The 27,031-nt window shown below is 45.3% G+C and overlaps 1 protein-coding gene across 1 annotated transcript in view; it reads right to left on the reverse strand.

The window, feature by feature from the left end:
- The window catches only part of LOC137439910 (nuclear receptor corepressor 1), a 345,171-nt gene extending 320,417 nt beyond the window's left edge, over positions 1 to 24,754 (reverse strand). The window contains 1 exon segment of the mRNA XM_078768007.1: positions 24,526 to 24,754. The gene's annotated coding sequence lies outside the window, so the exon portion shown is untranslated.
- Between the last annotated feature and the right edge of the window lie 2,277 nt (positions 24,755 to 27,031).

The following is a 27,031-nucleotide window of genomic DNA, read 5'->3' on the forward strand; positions in this document are numbered from 1 at the left end:
GATGACAGGCTGAGTCAACCCCCCTGGCGTTACTTCAGCGATCGACCGGGATTCGAACCCAGGATCCTAGGATCCTAAAGCCGGCACCCTAGCCGCTAGCCCAACACCAGGGATTGAGCCTACATAGCTAAGGGATCAAAATTGATTGCATCTGTCACACCATTCAATAATATTCACCTTACCTCCCAAGTGACAACAATCGGGGAAGTTCGATAAAATTAATCCGCACCCCATCCAGAACATTTACAGAACTTTCAAAACGGCAATTGACAAAACAACTAACCTCTGAACAACTCCACTAGCCACAGTCTTCCATCCCAGGCTGTGACTATCTATTAACTGATTTATAATCTGAAAGATAGGTTTCATTGGATGTTCAAATTGGTTTGTTCCCAGAGAAAAGAATAGAAGAAGAAGAAGTGCTTCAGAGACGCAATGTATATAGGTTTGTATTTGTACAACCACAGGCCTAGATTACTCACACCTTTGTGCTCTCCTGCTTTGTGTAAGCATCTCAAAATAACATGGTCAAATTCATCTCAAATGCTTAGTAACCCCATATAACTTCCTCTTTGGGCAAGGCATTTTGATTTTTAAATGAACCAACATCTAGGTAGTAGGTTGTAGACAGCAACCGCTCAGGGTAGTACTACCGTTCGGACTTAAAGTGGTGCCCGGAACCATCTCACACTCTCTCTGTCAGGAGTGCTGGTCTTACTTCCTATCTCACTCAAACGGTATCTACCAGGCTAACTTCAACCTCTCTTTCTCAAAAACAAACATCATACACTTTTTGGTTCACGAGTTATCAAACAGAGTGACCACTATATTCATCATGGGTGTGTGTCTGTCTGTCTGTCTGTCTGTCTGTCTGTCCGCAGCATAACTACCCGATGATATCATCCGATCTTGATGAAACTTGGGTGGGAGGTTGATATCATGATCTAGTTGTGTCCTGCCTAGAGTGGGCGTATTGCCCCCATTGTGGGCGGAGGCATGCCCAAAAAAGATGTCTTTTTAGGGGTTAATCGATTTCAAGCTACATCTTCTGAGGGAGTTGGTGGAATCTGACAGGGGTTCGATATTTGGTTCGGCCAATGTCATGTGTCTAGCCCCACGGAGCTCGATTTTTCTTTTTCGCCTCAAGGTCAAGATCACAAGGTCACGAAATTTAGAAAAGTCGATTTTTGATGGTTTTATTACATTGTTCGCTTCTTGATAGGGTGAAATGTCGTACATGATCTTATATTTATCACATACATCATGAAATACAAGTTTTCCAACAAATTTCAGAATCTTTGACCTTTGACCATTGAAGGTCACAAAGGTCAAAGTTTCAAAGTTGTCGGAATCGAACCGAATTTTCGGTATTGTGTAGCTAACTAACCTCATAACAGATTATACATTATTTTCTATCTCATTTCAAGGTCAGTAACCTTCGTTTTGACATTTCAAGGTCACAAAGGTCAAATTTTCAAAGTTGTCGGAACCGAACCGAATTTTCGGTATTGTGTAGCTAACTAGTCTCATAACAGATAATACCGCTCACTCAAGAACCATCGTCATCTCCCGACTTGTCTTACTCATTTTCACTCCTCACCTTTACATTCTCTCTCTTTTGCTTCTCTTTCCTCACATTTATCAATGCAGTTATTTTATTTCAGGCCTGGCATTGATGAGGACTATATAGTCAGTGGCGGAAGCCTTTAACATAAAAATAAAACTGGTTGGGCTCACGAAAGCTGACGTGTATTTAAGTCGACAGACAGGTATAACAATGGATGGAATCAACAGGACGTTGATCAAGGTAGGCTAACCGCTGTCGGAGGTAATACGTTTTGGGCGTTATCTTTCTTTTGGTCCGACGAAGGGTTAACGCCCAAAACGAAAGCTTCCCCATGCTTCCTACAGTACTTAGCATACATCAATCAAAGGCTTGTTGGTTTTATCCATTGCTCATTATGATTGTTGGTATGGGCTGACAGGATAGCTTAAGAGGAAGAGGAACACACACTCACCTTTGAGCTGTCTAGCCTGGACTGAAATCTCGACCGAGCCATAAACTGTCCCTCTGTGTTGCGCATCATGCAGGTAGAGGCTTCAAGGTGTGCTCCATCCACATGAAGGGCATTAAGGTGGACAATGCATCTGCCAACATTGGTCGTTGGTGGATCTTAAAGACCCCATGGTGTCTTTCGCAAGGAGGAAGCGAACTATCGAGAACACCCTGAACAACTTACACATTTCTTTCACCTTCAATAGAACGACAGGCCTGGCCAACCGATTCGTGTAAGACTTGGGCCAAAAAACGTTGCCCAACCCACCTCCCAAAAAGTTGAGAATATTTGGAGCCAAGAATAGTCGTAGCCGAAGTCGTATTCATAGTAGTAGATGATGATTAACAGCGATCACATCACTCTCCATTCTCAATCTTGAACCACCTCAAAACGAATACTCCACTGCACTGCACTGCACTCCACTCCACTCCACTCCACTCCACTCCACTCCACTCCACTCCTCCCGATTACAAATCAAACACCTCATTGTCCCTCACCATATCACATTCACCTCAATGGAAACATTTAACCTGAAAGCATATTCTGGGTGTGACAACTTTATCGCACAGGTACGTCTATATCTCACCCGAAAATTCTGCTGGACAGAATAGTTCATCATCACCACAACCTCCTCAATGCTTTCCTCCCTCATTCCACAAATCCTGGATTACATCTCCATAACAGCTGAGTGTTCATCTACGCTGCTGAAACTTCAGAAGCAATCGCAGGAAAAGTCAAAATGGAAACACAACTAACAACTAAAAAGTGAGCAAAAGGAACCCAGCAAAATACTATCCACAAAAACGTCCCAGACCCCACAGTTGTATAAACATCCAGGAAGAAATTTATTGCCTATCGGATTATTCTCTCCGCTTGGCTTCAATGCCCAAAGCGCAGGCCAACAGAAAATGAGAGAAGAACAGATACACTTTGCATTTCTCAAAAGCACATTCGGTTTAAAAAAAAAACATTTTTTTGCAGACCAATACTACAAAACAAAAGAAAAAAGAAAACTTTCATAACCGTGCACAAAAGAACACAAACAACACAGCGACACAGACACCACAACAACCCGACACAAACCCTATTTTCTGACTCCAGCACAGGAAGGCAGGCTCGGCAGTGCCAAGTAATCAATTTATGAAATCCCTATCTACAGCTCACCCTTCCATGACCCTCAAACAAACCCTAAAACAAAAACAAACAACAAAAAAAAAAAAATCACAAACACCCCTCTGTTTCAGATTTGAAACAAACAACAACAACAAAAATCGGCAAGGCCTGTCATTTGATATCAATCTGTAAATGGCGAGAGGAATATTAAGCTCCATGAAGACCCTTAGAGCATTGGTTCATAACCAATCAATAGTTCCCTTGCGATCGCAGGGGCTCCACGTGGTCGGAAGCAACTATTTGTTGTATCCCAATATCCCAATATCCCAACAAGGAAGGCAAATCCCCCATCCAAAACCTTGATCTTTTTTACCCCCGCTAATTCTTACACCAGATCCACTTTTTTGAAATTCCAACTTCTTTCCTGGAAATCCTTGCAGTGTCCATATGTTTTATACCTCTCCCACCTCCCCCCAAGCCCTCTCCCTCCCACAGTTCTCTTGATGTCCTCGCTCTCAAATGTTGTGTTTGTGTCCTTCCCCCTAACTCCCCATCTTGTCTACCGCTCCCCTTATTTTGTGTTTTATGTGTCGGTTTGACTTTTTGTATGATTAATGTTAGCTCTTTCACGAGCCTCGATCTTGTATACAAAAAATAAAAAAAAATAAAAAATCCATGGATCATCCTGCTCGTGTTGTGGAACCGTAAACCAATCCTCTGCATCAAGTGGCCGAGTGCATCGTGCAGGTAGAGGCTTCAAGGAGTGCTCCATCCACATGAAGGGCATTAAGGTGGACGGACACATCTGCCAACATTGGTCGTTGGTGGATCTTAAAGACCCCATGGTGTCTTTCGCAAGGAGGAAGCGAACTATCGAGAATGCCCTGAACAACTTACACATTTCATCACAATGATCCATGGTGGTCCGCAGTCGTACTGGGCAGTGCTTCGTGTGTTACTGGGCAGTGTTAACAGCAAGAGAGCACGTGACCCACTTCAATCTGTTAATGAGGTTTGCTTTGAAAAATGTTTCGGCTAATTCACAAAGAAAAGCCTTCACCAGATCAAACTTTTGCGCATATTTGGCAAATAACGGATCCCTTCTTTGCTGTCATAAAGACGCCCGACGCAAATGCAAAAAAAAAAACACGTGCTCAAACTGCAATGAAAGAACAACATCACAAGTTTGAACCCGAATATGTAAAACGGAGGCCTGTGTAAAGGAGACACCGTTAAGTGTCGGTTTGTGGTGGCCAAGCAAAGGAGGAGCCGCGATCTCAAAAGGCTTGGATAAAGTGACCCAGGGATGAATGTCGGTTTTTACAGCATAGCCCATAGGGCTAAGCAGTCGAGAACAGTGTTTGTCCGTCTGTATGTATGTACAGTCACGTGAAAAAGTAAGTACACCTCATGTAAAGTTTTGACTTTTTCAACATATTTCAACATACAGCTATTTGATCTTCATTTCAACAATATTGATAGATAAAGGTGATATAATATAACAAATATCATGAAACATTTACATTTTGTAGTCCATTGTATAATTTAAATAAACATAAATGCAAATTTCACATGTGGAAAAGTAAGTACACCCCTACATTTATCACGACTTCAAATACCTAAAATTAGAATCAGGTGCACCAGCTCAGGTGCAAATGATTAGAACATCGTTAGAGAGGATCTTGGAGGAACCTGTCTTATTTAAACCTCAGACATTTCGGTTGGTTTGCTCTTTGTTGTTGAAGTGTGCAGCGTCACCATGCCGAGATCAAAAAAGCTCTCTGGTGAGGCCTTCAGAAAGAAGGTTATAGATGCCTACGAGTCTGGGAAGGGATTAAAAAAGATCTCTAAACAATTTGAAATCAATCATTCCACTGTCCGGAAGATCATCTACAGGTGGAGAAGATTCCAAACAACCGCCAACTTGTTCAGGCCAGGCCGCCCCAGCAAGTTCAGCCAGAGAGCAGACCGCAAGATGCTGAAAGAAGTCTCGAAGAACCCCAGAATGTCATCACGGGACGTACAGGTAGCTCTTGCCACTGTTGATGTCAAAGTGCACGAGTCTACCATAAGAAAGAGGCTGCACAAATTTGATCTACATGGGAGGTGTGCCAGGAGGAAACCTTTGCTGTCCAGAAAGAACATCAGGGCAAGACTAAAGTTTGCCAATGAACACCTAGGCAAAGACCAGCTCTTCTGGAACAATGTGCTCTGGACAGATGAGTCAAAGGTAGAGCTATTTGGCCACAGTACCAGAAGACATGTTTGGCGAAAACCAAAGACAGCATTTGACCACAAGAACCTGATACCAACTGTAAAGCATGGTGGTGGAAATATGGTGTGGGGCAGCTTTGCTGCATCAGGGCCTGGGCAGCTCACCATCATATAATCCACTATGAATTCTTCATTGTACCAGAGGGTGCTTGAGGATAATGTGAGGCCATCTGTCAGAAAATTGAAGCTCAACCGAAGGTGGACCTTGCAACATGACAATGACCCTAAACACACCAGTAAATCCACCAAGGAATGGCTGAAAAGAAAGAAATGGAGGGTTCTGGAATGGCCAAGTCAAAGCCCGGATCTAAATCCCATCGAGATGTTGTGGGGGGATTTGAAACAAGTTGTGCTGGTGTTGGGCTAGCGGCTAGGGTGCCAGCTTAGGATCTTCGGATCCTGGGTTCGAATCCCGGTCGATCGCTGAATTAACGCCAGGGGGGTTGACTCAGCCTGTCATCCTTCCGAGGTCGGCAAATTGAGTACCAGTTCACTGGTAATTCCCTGCTTGTCGTAAAAGGCGACAAAAAGGGTTGGCGGCAGGAAGGGCATCCGGCCGTAAAACATTGCTTCAAAAAGGGGACCAACAAAAACAAGAACAACCACGGTGCCCGAAAAAGGCCAACCCCCGCCTTGCGGGGAAAAATAGCCTCTAAAGGTGGTTTTCTGTGCATGCAAGAAACCCCTCAAACTTCACACAGCTGAAAGAATTCTGCATGGAGGAGTGGGCAAAAATTTCTCCCAGTCGATGTCAGAGACTGGTAGACAGTTATAAGAAACGCCTACTTGAGGTTGTTTCTGCCAAAGCAGGCAATACCACCCATTAGAGCCAAGGGTGTACTTACTTTTTCCACATGCGAAATTTGCATTTATGTTTATTTAAATTATACAATAGACTACAAAATGTAAATGTTTCATGATATTTGTTATATTATATCACCTTTATCTGTCAATATTGTTGAAATGAAGAATTGTTGAAATTGTTGAAATTGTTGAAATTGTTGAAAATCCGGTGTGTACCCCGGTTTAGAATAGGTACACCGTATCCCTGCGCATCGTAAGAGGCGACTAAGGGTTGGCGTCAGGAAGGGCATCCGGCCATAAAAACATTGCCTCAAACAGGGAACCATGATTGTCATGGGGCCCGCAAGGCTAGCCCCCGCTCTAGCGGGGAAAATGGCCTTAAAAACGATCATTCATTCATTCATTCATTGTTGAAATGAAGATCAAATAGCTGTATTTTGAAATGTGTTGAAAAAGTCAAAACTTTACATGGGGTGTACTTACTTTTTCACGTGACTGTATGTATGTATGTATGTATGTATGTATGTATGTATGTATGTATGTATGTATGTATGTATGGCGTATGTATGTATGTATGTATGTATTATGTATGTCTCTCAAACGTATACCAATCAGGGCTGAGGATCTCGTAATCACATCACCCTGTCATGTAACGTCTGATGTCATTACGGCGGTGCGGCGGCTGACTCCACACACCGCCATTTTAATATATCTATATATATATATATATATATATATATATATATATATATATATGTAAGAAAGTTTCTGTTTGTTTGTTTGTTTGTTTGTTTGTCTGCACGCGCTAATCTCCTAAACGGTGAAAGATTGGAGGAAACCTCTGAAACAAAAGATGTCGGGACGGGCCCCGGGAAGGTTATAGGCTAGGTGGTGAGGCCGGTCGAGGCCGCCTCGGCCGGGCTGGGCCCATTTCACAATAAATCTTCTTCTTGTTTCAAAATTCTCTTGAAGTACAACTTATGCACTTAATAGGAATATCTGACTGATTGCAACACATGCTTTCAAAATTCTCTCTCGCGGGGCCCGACAGAAGAAAGAACAAGGAATCGTTGAGCACTAACTGATACTGGGCTCTCGTTAGACCTATGTACAGAAGATTAAATTCATTCAAAAAGAACCCGGGCAATGCCTGGTGCATTCAGCTAGTCATATATATTTTAATCTATCCTGTCATATATCACAATCGCCATGCTCTGCAGTAACGTTTTTCATTCAGTGTGAAACACAAACAAACCGATTGCTAAAATGATCATCAAATATCGAAAGCATAGACGTAACGTCACTTCCAACAATATGGTACGTATAGGCCTTAGGCCGCATGCCTCATCTTCGGACCGCTTCAGACAAATTAAGCCCAGGTTTCTTAATACTAATTCACAATCTGTAATAATCCCATTCACAAATGCCCCTTCTTAATTCGACTTGCACCCTGCCCTGCTTGTATATCAAGATAGGGGTCTGAATAATACAGGAATGGCCTATTCGTATTTATCCATTAGGGATACCTTGAATGAACCTCCAAGTTGTTGGAACAAAACTCCAAGTTGACTCCAAGTTTGAAAAACAACGGACCAACCTGCTTGTTTTACAACATCGGTTATAAATCAATCAACAGTTTCAGCATTCAACTTCCAGGAATAGGTTTGATTCCTCAGTCAACTCGAGAAATGCTTCATCAATAAGCCATATTTGGAACACTAAATAACCGGGATGGAATGTACCGAGGAAATATATTGCACGTCACCCATCACATTGTCCCAAATAAACCAAACTGATGGGCAGGGCAGGAAGATTATTCGGGCCATGAAAGGCATCAGTGAATCAGTTGAGTTTTTGCTGACAATTCGATAGCATAATGGTAATTCTTCTGAAATTAACTCAGTATTCAGAAGTTTTGATTCAAAATCTCAGCATTGATGCCCTTAGCAGAAAAGAACTGACAACATCGGAAAAGCCAAGAAAGAAAACGTGTCCTCACCAGGAGGCCGCCAATATGACTGCGAGTGAAGTGCATATTTTTGGAATGTCATTTTACAGCAGCTATGTATGCTATGATAAAAACAGCAAAAAAACTAGAACGGCACTCAGTAGAGCGCATACCTCTGCCAGGCTGAACAGTCTATGCCAGGGGTCGGCAACCTTAGGCACGCGTGCCACCATTGGCACGCGGCAGCGTAATCAATGGCACACTGGCGAAAGCAGTGCCCTCTCAGCTGCATGCCAAATCACCTCTTGAACGGCCATTGACTGTTACGCGGCCTGTCTTATTTAGTTTGATTGACGGTACGGCCTCTCGCTCATATTTCCCACAGGAATTGCATTGAAGCGGTTCAGGTTCGGTAGATGATGGCAACCCCGCTAGCTAATAAAGCTAAAGTAAAGGTTCGGGCATTCCAGCCATCATGGACAGAAGAGTGGGGTTTTGTTTGTATGTGGAGTGGAGTGGGGTGTGTACTTTATGTTTTGAAAATGTTGTTTGTCGAACGTCGAGTGTTAAGCGCCATTTTGAGACAAAGCACGAGAAAACTTTCAAAGATCAGGCAGACAAGGCAGAATCCATCAAACGTGCCGTGTCCAGGTATGGGAAAGTAAGCCAACACCCTCAAAATCTTTGCCACTGCTAAAAAACATGCGACTGAAGCAAGCTATCGCATTGCTCATTGCATTGCGAAACGCGGAAAGCCATTCACTGATGGCGAATATATTAAGGAGGCTTTTCTCTGTATCTCAGAGGTTCTGTTTGAAGGCTTACCAAACAAAGACAATCAAATCAAGAATAAAAGGTATTCCCATGTCAGCTAGAAGTGTTGAGCGACGCATCGAAGAAATGGCAGAAAATGTCAACGTGCAGCAAATAGCTGGGTTAAAAGATGCTGTGGTATTTAGCATTGCACTTGACGAGAGCGTGGACGTGAATGACATACCACGTTTGGCAGTCATGGCAAGATACTGTGATTCGACTGTAAGAGAGGAAATCTGCTGCTTAAAGCCAATGTCGGACACAACAAAAGGTGAGGACATAGCCAAGGTGTTTATGGAACATTTTGAGGAGCGAGGGATTGACATCAGGAAGATTTTTGCAGTGACAACAGATGGTGGCCCCTCCATGGTCGGGAAACAGGGGAGCTGTCAGGTTAATTGAGGAAAACGTCGGTCACCCCATCATGAAACTCCACTGCATAATACACCAAGAAAACCTCTGTGCAAAGATGTCAAATTCAGATCTTAATGAGGTTATGGCTACGGTAGTAAAGGTTATTAATTTCATAGTTAAGCGATCTGCTCTGACACACCGACAGTTCCAGTCCCTGCTCGAGGAAATGAACTGCACATACAAAGATATCCCTCTGCACTGAGCTGTTAGGTGGCTAAGCTGCAGAAAATTTTTGGAGCGGTTTGTCAGGTGCTTTCTATGCCATCAAGGCCTCCCTGGCTGAAAAGGGCCAAAACTACCCAGAACTCGAGGACGAGAAGTGGGTTGTGAAACTTATGTTTCTCACGGATATTACGGGACTCCTCAACAAGCTCAATCCCCAACTGCAAGGTGCAGGGCAAACTGTTTTGGACATGTTCGACACATGGACGGCTTTTGTCGGCAAGCTAGCAATCTTTTCAAGCGATGTTGCTACCTCCACTTTCCGTGACTTCAGACACGTAAGGCAGCTGTCCTCGCAGCACAGCATCAGCACCGCTGAAATATGCAAATACATGAGCGAGCTTGAGTCGGAGTTCACAACACGATTTGGGGACTTTCAGAAGTATGGACCCATGTTCTCTTTCTTGATCAAGCCAGACAGCTTTGATTGACACGAATTGGATTTATCTCTGACAGACTGGTTGGATACACAGGACATGGAAATGCAGCTGATCGAGCTGAAGAGTTCAACACTGTGGGTGACTAAGTTTGCAGAGCTACGGCAACTAGAAACCACGGCAGTGCAAGATCACGGAACCTGAATCTTCACCTGCTGGACATCCGTGCCGAAGAAGTTCAGCTGTGTCCGGAACGTTGCACTGGCTTTGTTGTCAGTCTTCGGGTCAACGTACCTCTGTGAGCAGATATTCTCACACATGAAGAACGTGCTCAGCCCCTCCCGCAGTCGTTTGACAACCGACCACTACGAAGCATGTGTGCAACTTAAATGACTAACTACAACCCCCAGATAATGGAGCTCAGCAAAGGAAAGCAGGGCCAGGGATCACACTGACTGGTAGGCATTTGTTTATTTGTGGTACACATGGGTTTGCATATGTAGCTGTTTGTCCATTTCTTTTTTTCCAACTCAGATGTGGATGTTTTCATGAGGGTGGCAGCATTCTTGTGTAGTACTGGTATTTCTGTTTGATACAGTTTATTCTCCCTTTTTGACATTTATTTCCAATGCAATACTTTGTAAATGAGTTACTGAAAGCAGTGTTTTGAAATGGGGTCCGTGCATATAATTTGTAACCTCATTGGGGACAAATTTTACAATGATAAAATGATCATTACAATGTCCTGATTATGAGAGATAAATGTTTCTTTAAAATGCTGTTGCAATGCATGTAGCCTATATAGATGGAATAAAATTCCATGTCTGTTGGAAATATTTTTTTGATGTGGTGTCATATTTAAACTTAATGTTAAACTTAATGTTGATATGGCACACGAATTAACAAGAACATTTGAAACTGGCACTTCATGTCAAAAAGGTTGCCGACCCCTGGTCTATGCTATGTATCCCACTGATAGGCCAGATCTGGATTCGGACCTGAACCAAAATCGAATTGGTTTGTTCTTGTCACCGAACCAACTCATCCCCCAAGTTTAGTCATAAGTCGTTCATAACTTTTTGAGACATTGTGCTATATATCGGTTTTAGCCATATCACTCAATGGTGAAGAATCACTTTAAAAATTGTCTGATTTGGATCCGGATCCAGATCTTTACCAAAATTGAATCAATTCTTCCTTGTCACATACGCAATCTGTCCACCAAGTTTCATCCGAATCTGTCCACAACCTTTTGAGATATCTTGTTCACAGACAAACAGACAAACAGACAGACAGACAGACAGACAGACAGACAGACAGGGGTGAAAACATAACCTCCATCCACCTTTGGTGACAGAGGTAAAAAAAATATTCACAAAGACAAACGTTACTTTGGTAAGGAGCAGATGTTTTTGCCTTTTTGCAACAACGATCACAATTGTTTGGTCCGTATGATGATTAGCATGGCCACCCCTGGATGATTGATTATTCATCCTGTAGTGTCACCAGTCAAACAACACTGGAGTTTTCAGCATATGGGTATACAGGTAGCAGGGTTTCATTGAATTATCCTGCTTCACATTGCAGCGATCTCCCAGTTAGCACCAAACCATAAGATAATGTAAAATACGTACGTCACCAATACAAGTATGACTGTATACAGGAGCTTCGTCACATTTGCTCTCTGAGACAACGTACCACTTCCAAGGGCCAAACGTCCAACAACCTTGCCATATTTATTATTAATTCCCATTCGTGTTCTCTGGGACGGTTTATTCACTATGAAAGAGCTGGTAGATTTATTCACTATGAAAGAGCATAATGCTTCCATTTCTCACATAATTTGCATAATTTGTAGTGTATTGTCTCAGTAGTATCGATTTCGTAATAATAATAATAATAATAATAATAATAATAATAATAATAATTATAATAATAATAATAATATAGCAAATATAACCATAACACTTTAATCCCAATGTCATGAATGCAAAGTTAATGGATTGAAGCGGTGTATGGTTCACGATTCCATGATGAGCGGTGTTCGGCACTAATATTAATAACCGAGGAAGTAAGGAATTCGCCTCGGTTTTTTTTTTGTAGTAATATCATTTTCGCAATGATGAAAACGTAACGTTAATATTATAGTAAATCTAATCGTAACACTAATCCCTTCGTAGTGACTGCAAACTTACTGGAAGTTAAAATATATCATCTTACTTAACCCCTACCCCTAAACCCTACCCTACCTACCCCTACCCTACCCCTAAAAAGGAAGATGGGTTAAACGATAAAGCTAACTTCGTCCAAAAGATTAGTTTGTTCAGGGCATCTTTTTCTCAAAGATCGGTCTTTTTGAATGAATACAAAAGTTAATTGGTTTAATGGATTTTGCCTGAGCTAGATGAATGTTGGACACAGGCATAGATTTATTTGGAGAGAAGTTAATGCACTGCCAGGTTGTTTTTGATTTCTTTTTCATTTCTTTGGAAGTTTGCTTTAAAACCATAAATTATTATTATTAAATTGCTCAATTAACGCCAGGGGGGTTGACTCAGCCTGTCATCCTTCCGAGGTCGGCTAATTGAGTACCAGTTCACTGGTAATTCCCTGTTTGTCGTTAAAGGCGGCAAAAAGGGTTGGCGTCAGGAAGGGCATCCGGCCGTAAAACATTGCTTCAAAAAGGGGACCGAAAAACAACAACAACCACGGTTCCCGAAAAAGGCCAACCCCCGCTTTGCGGGGAAAAATGGCCTCTAAAGGTGGTTTTTTTTTTTTTTTACTACATATTAAAGTCGCGGCAGTTTTGGTGTCCGCTACGTCATTACGTCTATGATGTCATTACGACGGCTGAGTCCACAGACCAGCATTTTAATTTACTATTAGGCCTACAACCGCTTTGGGGTATATAGATTATAGTCGATCTATGATCGGGTCGCAAGAACATTGGATGTGTGTTCATTTACCAAGTTTATTGTGGAGATATCGCCAAGTGGTTTAAGCATTCGAGCAAGCACTCCATTCAAAACCCTCAAGGAACGGCTGGCTTGGCAAGCACGAGCTAGCTGCTTGGTAAATGAGCACACCTCCAACCCTTGTGGGGTATAATCTAGATTACAGTAGATCTTCCCTCAGTTCTGTAAGTAAAACTTACCTCATAGATGTCGGGATTCCTCCAAATTTCGTCGTTTAATGTTGTAAACACCATTAGCGACTGTTTAAAAAGCTAATCATGTGTATGTGTGGTTTATAATATTTTACAAGCCCGGCTACGCCGCTGTTAGACTTTTGGTCTTGTTTTTATATACAAAGTTGAGGCTCATGGAGGAGTTGGAACATTGAACCAGACATAACAGACTGAAAGGTACAGAAGAAAAAGAGAAGGGGGGTGTAACAACAGCAGCGACGAGGTACAAACTTCGACTTCCGTTTCCGGTCTTGCTGGCGAGGGTTCGTTTATTCTCAGCTCTCCACGCTATCCATCGAAATCGAAGTTAAGTAATTGTTCCCATTTGTATTTTCGTTATAACTATTTATTTTATGGTGTATATATTGTCTCCCGACGAAGATTTTCGGTGCAAATCTTTCATACCTGTATTGAAAATCGTGTTAATTCGGGTCGTGTTTTGAGGCCTTGTAGTTGTACAGTGAACACTGTACAACCTTGAGGCTTTGTTTTTCTCTCAGCGGTCCGTGTTTTTGTGATCCAATAACTTTCGTTCTCTGTTTTCCCAATCTTTTCACCCCATAGCCCTCTTCCTTGTGTAAATCACAACTCAAAAAAATCCAAAAAAAAAAACATTTCCTTCTCTGTTCTCATTCGTTTATTCATTCTTATTCGTTCGTTCGTTCGTTCTTCGACCACGTGTTTCTCCCCCATTTCCCCAGATAGATTGTCAAATTTCAACTCGTTATTTTATCGTCCATGCGTTATTGTTTTGATTATAGTTACTTTTGGTTTGAATTTCCTGTAACTTGTAATTATTTAATCGTGTTCTGCTCCTCGTGTGCGGCCTTGTAGTTGTACCCCCGTCGGTGTTTGTTATCTTAATCGTGTTTTGCTTGGCTCTTAGTTTTTTTCCCTTCTACCCCGAACATAATACTCTGTCTAACGTTCTAAATCCCCACCTCCCCCCCCCCCCCCCCCACCCCCAAAAACCAAACAAACAAACAAAAAAAAAAAAACATTTATTTTCCTTTCTCCACGTGTACTGTTGACTCATCCTGTATTTTCTGTCCAGGTGTGCTGTTCGCCCCGCCCCCATTAACTCCTTGCCATCCACCGTTTGCCCTTCACGTGACTCGTGGTGGTCCCTCTCGGCTCTCCCCCCGTTGGTATTTTTGTGCACATAAGATTGTTCACGGTTCTGTTTAAATATTATTTAAATATGTATAACCTTTCCCCTTCAGTGTTTTACTCAGTGGTATTTTACAACACGCTGTTTTTCTTCCTATTTAAAAGGCTTTTCTCAATTTCCTCTCCAACTCATTCCACCTCAAAAAAAAGAAATTCAATATCTTATACGTCTCCCTCACTACATGGTCTAAATTCACATTCATTCCATCCCTCCTCCATCATTCTGAAGCGGATTGCTAACTTGAAAATCACAACAAACCCAATTTGTTTTCAATGTTCGTCTTTCATTAATCATCCACTTTCTAAACTCCCCTCTTGCCCCTCCCATCCAAATCCCTCCCCTTGCACCTACACTCCTAAACTCCCCCCTTGCCCCGCCACTCTTAAACTTCCCCCCTACCCCTCCACTCCTGAACTCCCCCCTTGCCCTTCCACTCCTGAACTCCCCCCTTGCCCTTCCCCTCCTAAACTCCCCCATCACTCCTCCCCTTCAAAACTCCCCCACAACCCCTCCCATTCAAATCTCCCCCCATACCATTCCTCTCCAATTCTCCCTCCTCCCCCCTCCTCCTCAAAGCTGCCTCCTCCCCACTTCGTCTCCCTTCTATCTCATACCTCCACCCCCCCCAACCTTCTTCTTTCCTCTGCCCCCCCTCAAACAACCCATCTCTGTGCCTCATCCCTTCACCTTCAAACCTTTCATCCTCCTCATCCTTCCCTTTCTTGGAACTCTTCTGCAATCGCTGACACACTAACAACTGCTCTCCCTACCTCCCCCTCTCATCCTTCATCTTACCCTACTCCTCCCCTCCCCTGTCCTGTACCCGATGCTCCCCCTCTCTCTTCATTAACGGTATGGACCTCAAACATCCGGGGCCTTCGCTCAAACCTGACTGATCTCTCCATACAGGTTGCTTCTGACAATCCAGACTTGATCTGCTTAACAGAGACTTTCCTCCTTCAAGATGTCTCTGATTCCTTAATATCTCTTCCTGGTTACTCCCTCCTCCGGTATGATAGACCTGAGCCTCGGCCTGGTGGTGGGGTGGCTATCTTTATCAAAAACTCTCTTCCTCACTCTCATTGCACTGCCCTCTCTCCTCCTCACCCCCAGGAGTACCTCTGGCTACGGCTTCCTCTCCGCTCCCACCTTTTGTTCATATGTGTTCTGTACCGTCCCCCAAACAGTGATGACTCCATCTACATTTCACTGTCTGACAACATGGACCAACTTCTATCCACTCATCCCAACTCTCTCTTCCTCATATGTGGTGACTTCAATTGTCATCATGCCACCTGGTTGGGTGTGGGTTCCTCTCTCACCAGTCATGGCACCTCAGCAAAGGACTTCTGTGACTCACTGGGATTGACACAATCTGTCAATTTCCCGACCCGGATCTCAGCCAATGGAGTATCTTCTCTTCTAGACTTGGTTATGACTAACTTCCCTGCTAATGTCTGCTGCTCTTCTTCTGCTCCAATCGGTTCTTCTGATCATGTGCTTGTCAAAGTGGACATCTCTCTGGCCATTCTCAGAGAGCCTCCTCAGCGTCGACGAGTCTGGCATTTCACTCAGGCCGACTGGGACGGTCTTCAAGCAGCCATCAATCGTCTGGATTGGTCTCCCATCTCCACTGCCTCTGACATCAATTCTTCCTGGGAATTCTTCCAAAGCAAACTGATCTCTCTCATGCACAGATTTATCCCATCTCGCCTTCAGTTGTCTTACCCTTCCTCCCATCCATGGTACACTGAATCTTGTGGTGAGGCAGTTGCCCTGAAACAACTTGCCTTTGCCTCTTGGAAGGCTAATCCAACTGAAGGAAATCTCAGTTCCTTCCACCAAGCTCGGAACAAGTGTGTGTCTACCCTCAGGAGTGCCAGGAAGCACTATCTCTCCTCACTCAAGAATGAACTCTCAAACCTGTCTCCTTCCTCCAAATCCTGGTGGCGTCTGGTCAAATCCGTTTCTGGTGTTTGTTCCCCCTCCATCCCCTCCCTTACCTCAAATGGCCACACAGTTGACATCGCACGTGACAAAGCCGAATGCCTCAACTCTGTGTTTGCCTCAAAATCCTTAGTCCCAAACCCATCTCTCTCTGTTCCCACCTTTCCCAGTCGAACCAAACTGCTCCTGGACTCTGTGACCTTCTCTCCTGACAAGGTGGAGGAGTTTTTGTCAAACCTCGACTCTGATTCTGCAACTGGACCAGATGGCATCAGCCCACGGGTCCTAAAATCCTGCTCTGCCGCTCTATCTCACCCTCTCTCTGTTCTTTTCACCCTATCCTTTGCTCAAGGTCATCTGCCAGCATCCTGGAAATCAGCAAACATTACCGCTTTACACAAAAAAGGTGCAAAAACAGATCCTTGCAACTACAGACCAATCAGCCTGCTCCCAATTATCAGCAAAGTCATGGAATCCATCATTGCTTCGGATATTAAATCTTTCCTCTTCTCCAATGGCTTGATCTCTGATCATCAATTTGGTTTCAGACCAGGTCACTCTACTCTGGACATGCTGCTTCTGCTGTCTCAACAATGGATGGAGGTCCTCAATGCCAAACAGGAAATCAGAGCTGTCTCCCTTGACATATCACGTGCCTTCGATACGGTCTGGCACCCAGCTCTGCTCACCAAACTCTCCTCCTATGGTATCCATGGAAATCTCCATGCATGGCTTGCGGACTTCCTCTCTGGTCGTAGTCAACGTGTGGCCCTGAATGGATTTCTCTCATCTCCCCTTCCCGTTCAGGCTGGAGTTCCCCAAGGCAGTGTGCTGGGCCCTGTGCTTTTTCTGGTCTTTATCAATGATCTCTCCGACTCTCTGGAAAATCCTCTGTATCTCTTTGCTGATGACTCCACTCTCTGCCGCTCCATTCCTCTTCCCTCAGATCGGCAGTCTGCAGCCTCCTCACTCTCTGAAGACCTGGACAAAATCACAGACTGGTCAAACATGTGGAACATGTCTTTCAATCCTGACAAATCTCACACTCTTACTATGTCTCTCCGAAAAGATCGACTGGACAACCCTCCCATCTACTTTCTCAACAATCCTCTCCAAGAAGTTCTGTCGCTCAAGCTTTTGGGTCTCACCATCTGCCATGATCTTTCTTGGGAAAACCACATTTCCAAGCTGGCCTCCAAAGCCAGTCGCCGACTGGGCATCCTCCGTCGTGCGAAGTCCTTCCTAGGCACACCTGAGCTCCTCACCACATACAAGGCTTTCATCCGCAGCTCAATGGAATACTGTTCTCCCCTATGGGCTGGTGCTCCTGCCTCACACCTGGCTCAGCTACACGCTGTTGAATCCAAAGCTTTCAGAATCATTGGAATCTCCCGCGATGAAGCTATCTCTGAGGGCCTTTCACTCACTCACCGCAGGCAGGTAGGTGGTCTTTCTGTCTTCTACCGACTCCTCTCCGGCCTTGCTCCCCCAGCTCTCTCTGTGCTCTGTCCCCCAAATATTCCTACAGGTCGCACAAGATCTGCCAGCCACCCTCTGATGGTTAAACTGCCGAAATCTCGGCTCTCTGCTCACCTTCACTCTTTCATTCCTCTTTTCTCCCGCCTCTGGAACAAACTCCCACATTCACTTCAATCACACTCCTCCCTCCAGGTCTTCAAAACAGCTGTTCACCACCATCTCTTATCTTCCCCCATCCAAAACCTTGATCTTTTCTACCCCCACTAATTCACCCCAGATCCACCTTGTTTGAAATTCCAACTTCTTTCGTGGAAGTCTTGGCAGTGTCCATATGTTTTATACCTCTCCCACCCCCCCCCCCCCCCCTTCCCATGCCTCCCCCCCAAAGCCCTCTCCCTCCCACAGTTCTCTCGATGTCTCCATGTCTCTCGGTCCCTGCTCTCAAATGTTGTGTTTGTGTCCTTCCCCCTCTCTCCCCATCTTGTCTACCGCTCCCGATGTTATTTGTTTTGTGTGTCTGTTTGTCTCTGTGTGATTAATGTTCGCTCTTTCACGAGCCTCGATCTTGTATACAAAAACAAAAAAAAAAAAAAAAAAAAACAGGAAAGAATGAAGGTGAGGGGACGACACAGGGAGTGGACAAGATGGATAAAAAAAACCACCTTTAGAGGCCATTTTTCCCCGCAAAGCGGGGGTTGGCCTTTTTCGGGAACCGTGGTTGTTGTTGTTTTTCGGTCCCCTTTTTGAAGCAATGTTTTACGGCCGGATGCCCTTCCTGACGCCAACCCTTTTTGCCGCCTTTAACGACAAACAGGGAATTACCAGTGAGCTGGTACTCAATTAGCCGACCTCAGAAGGATGACAGGCTGAGTCAACCCCCCTGGCGTTAATTCAGCGATCGACCGGGATTCGAACCCAGGATCCTAGGATCCTAAGCCGGCACCCTAGCCGTTAGCCCAACACCAGGGCTACACGTAGTCATCCTACGGATTGTAGTGGACAAGATGGATACAGCTGCAAATTCTCAGGAAGGAAAAATTAATTGCAACTTGGAAGGAAGTGAGTTTGGGGAGGGTTAACTTGGATGAGTGGTGGTTAACAGTGATTCTGGATTTTGGGAGTTTCACCATGGGCGAGTTGCTGGTAGATCACGTGCGCCATGGAAAAACAGAGATTTGGGGTGGTGGGCAGAGTATGGAGATAGCAGCAAAGGGTGTAAGATGACAAAGGAGGTGGTAGAAGACAACGACCACCAACCTGCCTGCGATGTGAAAATGATAGGCCCATAGACTCGGCTTCATCGCGGGAGATTCCAATGATATTGAAGGCATTGCTTTCCAGAGCATAAAGCCGAGCAAGATGCGAGTTCGGGGAGCCTGCCCCGAGGGTAGTACTCCATCAAGCTGCGGATGAAGACCTTGTAGGTGGATAGGAGTTCAGGTGTGCCACCGAAGGACTTTACACGACAAAAGGAATGTGCTTTGCTCAAGAAAGATCGAGACTGATAGTGAGGCCCAAAAGTTTGAGTGTGGAGCGTCTTCAAAGGGATTGTAAGGAAAGTAGATGAGGGTGTTTGACATGGGGTCCTTTCGGAGAGAGAGTGATAGCGTGAGCTTTCTCGGGATCGAAAGACATATATTCTAAGTATTTGATCAGCTCATGATTCAATCAAGGTCTGGAGAGTGTGAAGAGGCTGCTGCCTGCCAATCTGAAGGATAAGGGATGTAAGGGAAAAGGGTGAAGTTATCAGCAATGAGAGAGATAAAGAGTATTTTCCAGAGAGTTACAGAGATCATCGATGAAGATTCGGAATACGATGGGGCCCAAGAACACTACCTTGAAGCACTGCAGCCTTGACGGAGATTATACTATTACCAGTAAAAAGCCCATCAAATATGACTGGTTGGAACAGTTTATTCGACGGTGCAGCCTTGTAAGCGTGCCAGAGTCTGAATCCTCGGCCTCGTGTCAGGTGTGCTTGTATCTTCTTTATTTATTAGTCATCCTACGAATGTAAATAAACACTCGTTTTACTCTGCGTATGTTGCACATCACGTGCAGCGAATTTCGCCTCCCTGCACCTTCTATTTATTGTTATTTTTTATTAAACGCTTCTGTACACCGCCATTGAGGCTCGGTTTGCAAGCCACCGTCCACAAGTCCAATAGAAGAGACATAATTACTCTTTTATAGAAAATGTTTTTATTCAGGTTGTCCGTCCGGCTGTCCGTCCGTCCGTCCGTGATATTTCTTCGTTACCGTGATAACTTGAGAACGGCTGATGGGATCTTAGTCAATCTTGGTGCAGATATGTATAATGAGGTAAAGATGAACTGATTAGATTATGGGGCCACGAGGTCAAATGCCAAAGGTCAGAGGTCATGTTAGGTAAAAATCCAGTTACCACAATAACTTGTTCAAGTTTGTTTTATCCTCAAAAATAGCCCATAGTGAACACACATTCGTGTTAAAAGATTGGCCTTTAAATCCTACCCGTATGAAGGGGGACAGACATCTGTACAAACACACAAATGGATATTGTGTTTTATATGGTAGATGGCAGTGTTAAGGTATGTAATCACAATCATTACACCTGAAAACCAGTCCTAACGCTTTATAAACCAACGTAAAGTTTGTCTCATAAACAAGAGCAAACAAAAATTGTTAAAACAAAAGAAACAGAAAAGGTGACCTGAAAGAAAAAGCAACTACCTCAATTGTAGTGCAGACAACAATTACCCCCCTCAAGTTTCCACAGACTATTTAAACCTGAGGTATACTACCAATATCGTGGCCCACACCACCTATCGTACATCAAACATGGCGAACCAAACGCCTGCACAGACACCCGCTGCACAGGCTGCTCCACAGTACCACCAGGCCCCACTGTGCTGGTCGCATCTCGGGTCCCTACTGCGCCCACCGAGGCCCGCACCGGAACTCCTCTAAGCTGGTCACACCCCAGGCCTGGGGACTCCTCACCAACGGCCAGGTTGACCTGGAGCCCTGCTTTTAAGGTCACACCCCGAAGCCCCACTCCAAAGGCAGCACTCCAGAGACCCAGTCCGACTCCTGCGCCCCCGACACCAGAGCCCCAGTCCAACACCTGCACCCCGGGCCCAGGGCCCAGGAGCAGTGGTCTGACGCTTGCACACTGCACCCCCCCCCCCCCCCCCACACATCGGGCGCACGCACCGCACCTCTCCGCCCATCACCCGCATGCCCCGCACCTCGCTGCAACTAGAACACGCTCTGCACCTTGGTCCGTCCGTCACAGAGCTCTGCACGTCCGCACCCAACTCCGTCCTGTGCACGCATGCCCACACCCACCTCCACTTACAAGCCCCGCACCCAACTTTGCCTGTCGTGCATACACCCCACACACAGCTGGGCCCATCATGCGCAAACCCTGCACACAACTCCGCCCATCGCATGCATGCCCCACACCCAACTTTGCCTGTCACGCACACGCCCCACACACAGCTGGGCGAATCACGCGCCGCCCCGCACCCAACTCCGCCCGTCGCACATACACCCCATACACAGGTCTGCTTATCGCACACACTCCCGGTGCCCAGCTCCACCCGTTGCTCACACACCCAACACCAAGCTCCACCCATCCCACGCACGCCCCCCAATTCATGCAAGCCCCGCACACAGCTTTGACCATTGCTCACTCCAACCACACCCAGCTCTACCTGTGGCACACACCAACCAGACTCAGATCTGCCCATCGCATGCACCCACAGCACCCAGTTTGGCGCACATGCCCCACATACATGTAGCTCTCCCACCTCCCACTACCCCTCCCCAACAATTGCGCACACTTCCTTGTGCCCCTCTCCCTCTCCCCCACGCCCACACCCTGCAAACAGCTCCCAACGCGTGCCCGACCCGCCCGCCCCTTCCCTTGCACAGCTTCATTCATCTTCCCCCACACCACACTATGCCCATTGCGCACTCATCCTCCACCCACCTGTAAAATGCACACCCTCCACTCTTCACCTGTCAAACACACATCCCACACCCCACCTGTACACACCACACCCCACTCTTCCTGGAGCACACACGTCCCACACTCTGCTCTGCCTGTAGAACACACGTCCGAACATACGTCCCACACTCTGCTCTGCCTGTAGCACACACGTCCCACACTCCGCTCTGCCTGTAGCACACACGTCCCACACTCCGCTCTGCCTGTAGCACACGCGTCCCACACTCTGCTCTGCCTGTAGCACACGTGTCCCACACTCCGCTCTGCCTGTAGCACACGTGTCCCACACTCCGCTCTGCCTGTAGCACACGCGTCCCACACTCCGCTCTGCCTGTAGCACATGCGTCCCACACTCCGCTCTGCCTGTAGCACATGCGTCCCACACTCCGCTCTGCCTGTAGCACACACGTCCCACACTCCGCTCTTCCTGTAGCACACACATCCCACACTCCGCTCTGCCTGTAAAACACATGTCCCACACTCCGCTCTGCCTGTAGCACAAACGTCCCACACTCCGCTCTGCCTGAAGCACAAACGTCCCACACTCCGCTCTGCCTGTAGCACACACGTCCCACACTCCGCTCTGCCTGTAGCACACACGTCCCACACTCTGCTCTGCCTGTAGCACACACATCCCACACTCCGCTCTGCCTGTAGCACACACATCCCACACTCACTCTGCTTGTAGCACAAGTCCCACACTCTACTCTGCTTGTAGTACATATACCCCATACTCCGCTCTGCCTGTAGCACACACGTCTCACACTCCGCTCTGCCTGTAGCACACACACCCTACACATGTAGGATGAACACAACCTTCTTTGTCTGTAGTATGCACACCCCTACTTTGATGTGCACACTCCACCATGCCTGTAGCACCGGCAGCCTGCACCCGTTGGTGTGCACATGTCATACATTACTTCTGTAGCACGCACACCTCGTACATTACTCCTGTAGCATGCACACCTTGTACCACATTACTCCTGTAGCATGCACACCTTGAACCACGTTACTCCTGTAGCACACACCTCATACATTACTCCAGTAGCACGCACACCTCATAGCACATTACTCCCGTAGCAGGCACACCTCGTACCACATTACTCCTGTAGCACGCACACCTCGTACCATGTTACTCCTGTAGCACGCACACCTCGTACCACGTTACTCCTGTATCAGGCACACCTCGTACCACGTTACTCCTGTAGCATGTACACCTCGTACCACGTTACTCCTGAAGCATGTACACCTCGTACCACTCTACTCCTGTAGCACGCACACCTCGTAACTCATTACTCCGGTAGCACGCACACCTTGTATCACGTTACTCCTGTAGCAGGCACACTTCATACCACGTTACTCTTGTAGCAAGCACACCTCGTACCACACACACCTCGTACCACACTACTCCTGTAGCATGCACACCTCGTACCACCCTACTCCTGTAGCATGCACACCTCATACCACATTTCTCCTGTAGCACGCACACCTCGTACCACACTACTCCTGTATCATGCACACCTCGTACCACGTAACTCCTGTAGCACGCACCCCTCGTACCACACTACTCCTGTAGCACGCACACCTTGTACCACGTTACTGCTGTAGCATGCACAACTCATACCACACTACTCCTGCAGCACGCACACCTCGTAACACACTACTCCTGTAGCACGCACACCTCGTACCACATTACTCCTGTAGCACGCACCCCTCGTACCACACTACTCCTGTAGCACGCACACCTTGTACCACGTTACTCCTGTAGCATGCACAACTCATACCACACTACTGCAGCACGCACACATCATACCACACTACTGCAGCACGCACACATCATACCACGTTACTTCTGTAGCATGCACACCTCGTAAAACACTACTCCTGTAGCATGCACACCTCATACCATGTTACTCCTGTAGCAAGCACACCTCGTACCACACTACTCCTGTAGCATGCACATCTTGTACCACACTTCTCCTGTAGCATGCACACCTCGTACCACACTATTCCTGTAGGGCACACACCTCGTAACTGCTGTAGTACGCACACCTCCTACCACGTTACTCCCTCTTCCTTCATTTACCTCATTCTCTCCCCACCTACACACACACACAAACACAAACACCTACACACAAACACCTACACACACACACAAACACCTACACACACACACAAACAGACACACACACAGACACACACAGACAGACACACACAGACACACACAGACAGACACACAGACACAGAGAGACAGACACAGAGAGACAGACACACAGACAGACAGACACACAGACAGACAGACACACAGACAGACACAAACAGACAGACACACAGACAGACACAAACAGACACACAAACAGACACACAAACAGACACACAAACAGACACACACACACACACACACACACACACACACACACACACACACACACACACACACAGACACACACGAACAAACACACATACATACACAAAGAAACAAACAAACACACAAACAAACAGACACAAACACACACAGCTCTCAAACTGCCCACTTTTCATCAACCGCTTTTTCATTCTCTTTGGTTTGAAGGACTCACACATTTACCTCCGACTCTACATAAGAAACATTGTAAGGTAAACATATGTTTAATTCCTCTGTGCAAAACCCCATGTGCAATGTCATTATTTATTTCATCGGACGAGGTAACAACCGTTCTTCTGTACAAGTGTGGCCGTTACTCACTCGGGATCTCAGCAGCCGCCGCACTCACAAACAACAGCAAGGTCTCCGGTGTCCCCTCAGAATCTTCTCGTCGCTTCCAATCTTGTATTTGTACAACGGCCTATGTTGTCTTGAAAAGCAAAAGTAAATCAACAAAGAGTCTCTCTCTCTCTCTGTGTGTGTCTCGCTCTCTCATCACTCGGCACGGAAGAACGAATACCACGACGCCATGTTGATTGCACCTCGGGGCGGGGCCTCTGAGCGCTGCGGGCGCAAGCCACGCCCACAAATAGACCACGCCCTCTTATCGTCCCACATTTTAACCTCATTTCTGGGCGTCTGAAGTTTACGCACGGACAAGGGAAGGATACGAGTGTGTTGTCAAATAGTTCGATGAAGCAATGTTACTACTTGCGGCGTATGTTTAACGTCTCTCAAAAATCGGCGACTGTATATATATCCTTGTTAATGTCCGGTTAATATCCATAAAAAGATAATAACAGTGACTCATACGTCTGACGATCCCCGTGCTTTCTTCGTGCTGATGCGTGACGGTGCGGCAGCTTTGAGCTTATTGTGGGTTCACACTCAGTGGGCACTTTTGTTGAAAAACTTTTCATCACAATTGTTACTTTAATAGACTTGAAATTATCAAACGACATTCAGTGCATCATTTGGTTTAATAGTTATGGTACGTTGAAAATAAATAAATAACGCCTCAAATACAATACTGAACAATAAAATTACAACCTGCACACCTGCACACCTGCACAACTGCACAACTGCACAACTGCACAACTGCACATTCCTCTTTTTGACATCCACGACTCGACGAATCTCGGGATCCATTTTTTCTTTTTGGCCATTCATGACGTCATCACCAAATTTTTGTAGGGTGATTCTTCTTCACAAAAGGGCAAACGTGATTCTGAAAAACCTCGGAATTCTTTCCGTGATATAAATGTCCGTCCAATGTTTTTGGACAAAGCAATTCTCAGCACTTTTACTACTACTATGAATACTACTACTACTACAAATACTGCTACTACTACGACTACTACTACCACTACTACAAATACTACTATGACTACTACTATTACTACAAATACTGCTACTACTACGACTACTACTATTACTACAAATACTGCTACTATGACTACTATCACTACTACAAATACTGCTACTACTACGACTACTACTATTACTACAAATACTGCTACTACTACGACTACTATGACTACTACTATTACTACAAATACTGCTACTACTACGACTACTACTACCACTACTACAAATACTGCTACTACTACGACTACTACTATTACTACAAATACTGCTACTACTACTATTACTACAAATACTGCTACTACTACGACTACTACTACCACTACTACAAATACTACTACTATGACTACTACTATTACTACAAATACTGCTACTACTACGACTACTACTACCACTACTACAAATACTGCTACTATGACTATGATAACTACTATAACTACTATGAATACTATTACTACGACTACTACTATTACTACAAATACTGCTACTACTACGACTACTACTACTACTACAAATACTGCTACTGTGACTACTATAACTACTATGAATACTATTACTACTACTACGACTCCTACTACTACAAATACTGGAGGTTGCTATAGTTGGAGGTTGCTACATGGTGCACTGAGCTCTGGATCTATGATGCGGCATTTCACTAACGTCTCAGAGGATTGCTGCTTTGGTGGTGAAAGGGAAACTATATTTCACATATACCTTCAATGCCACCGTCTTGAACCAGTGTTCTTACTGATGAAAAATCTTCTCTTGCGCTTCTGGCTTCACTTCTCTCCAACACTTTTTATCATCGGGCACCCGGTAAAGAAACGAAGCAAGTCACGAGATCTCCTTGTTAACTTTATTTTAGCCTGTGGGAAAATGGCAATATATAAAACCAGGAAGGCAAAAATAGAGAGAGATGTGGTGGAACACAGTTCTGTATGTCTGAAGGGCTTAATACGCTCACGCATTATTTCGGAGTACAAGGCGGCAGAATATAGTAACACTGTTCAAAAGTTTAAGGAAACCTGGACTATAAATGATGCACTTTGTACGGTCTCCCCACAAGATACTTTGCTCTTATTTGTATAAATGTGTTATTTGGCATTCTTTTTGGTGTTCTTTGGCGTTCTTTTTTTTGGTGTTCTTTGGCGTTCTTTTACCTTCCCCTTATCTGTCTTGGTAGTGCTTTCTCTTCAAAATGCTCTACCTTGTCTACTGTAGTTCAAACCATGGACTTGCAGAGATGAGGAATTGAGCGACATTAAACTGGGAACATATGTTTGCCTGAGCTTTCATGAGCTCTGAGCGCAAATCTCTGTAACCTTTCCAACAAAAGCACTACTACTAATACTACTACTACTACTACAAATACTGCTACTATGACTACTATGAATACTACTATGAATACTACTACTACTATTACTACTTCTACTACAAATACTGCTACTATGACTACTATAAC

The sequence above is a fragment of the Myxine glutinosa genome, chromosome 14 (genome assembly GCF_964187855.1).
Source record: "Myxine glutinosa chromosome 14, kmMyxGlut1.1, whole genome shotgun sequence".
Taxonomy (NCBI): Eukaryota; Metazoa; Chordata; class Myxini; order Myxiniformes; family Myxinidae; genus Myxine; species Myxine glutinosa.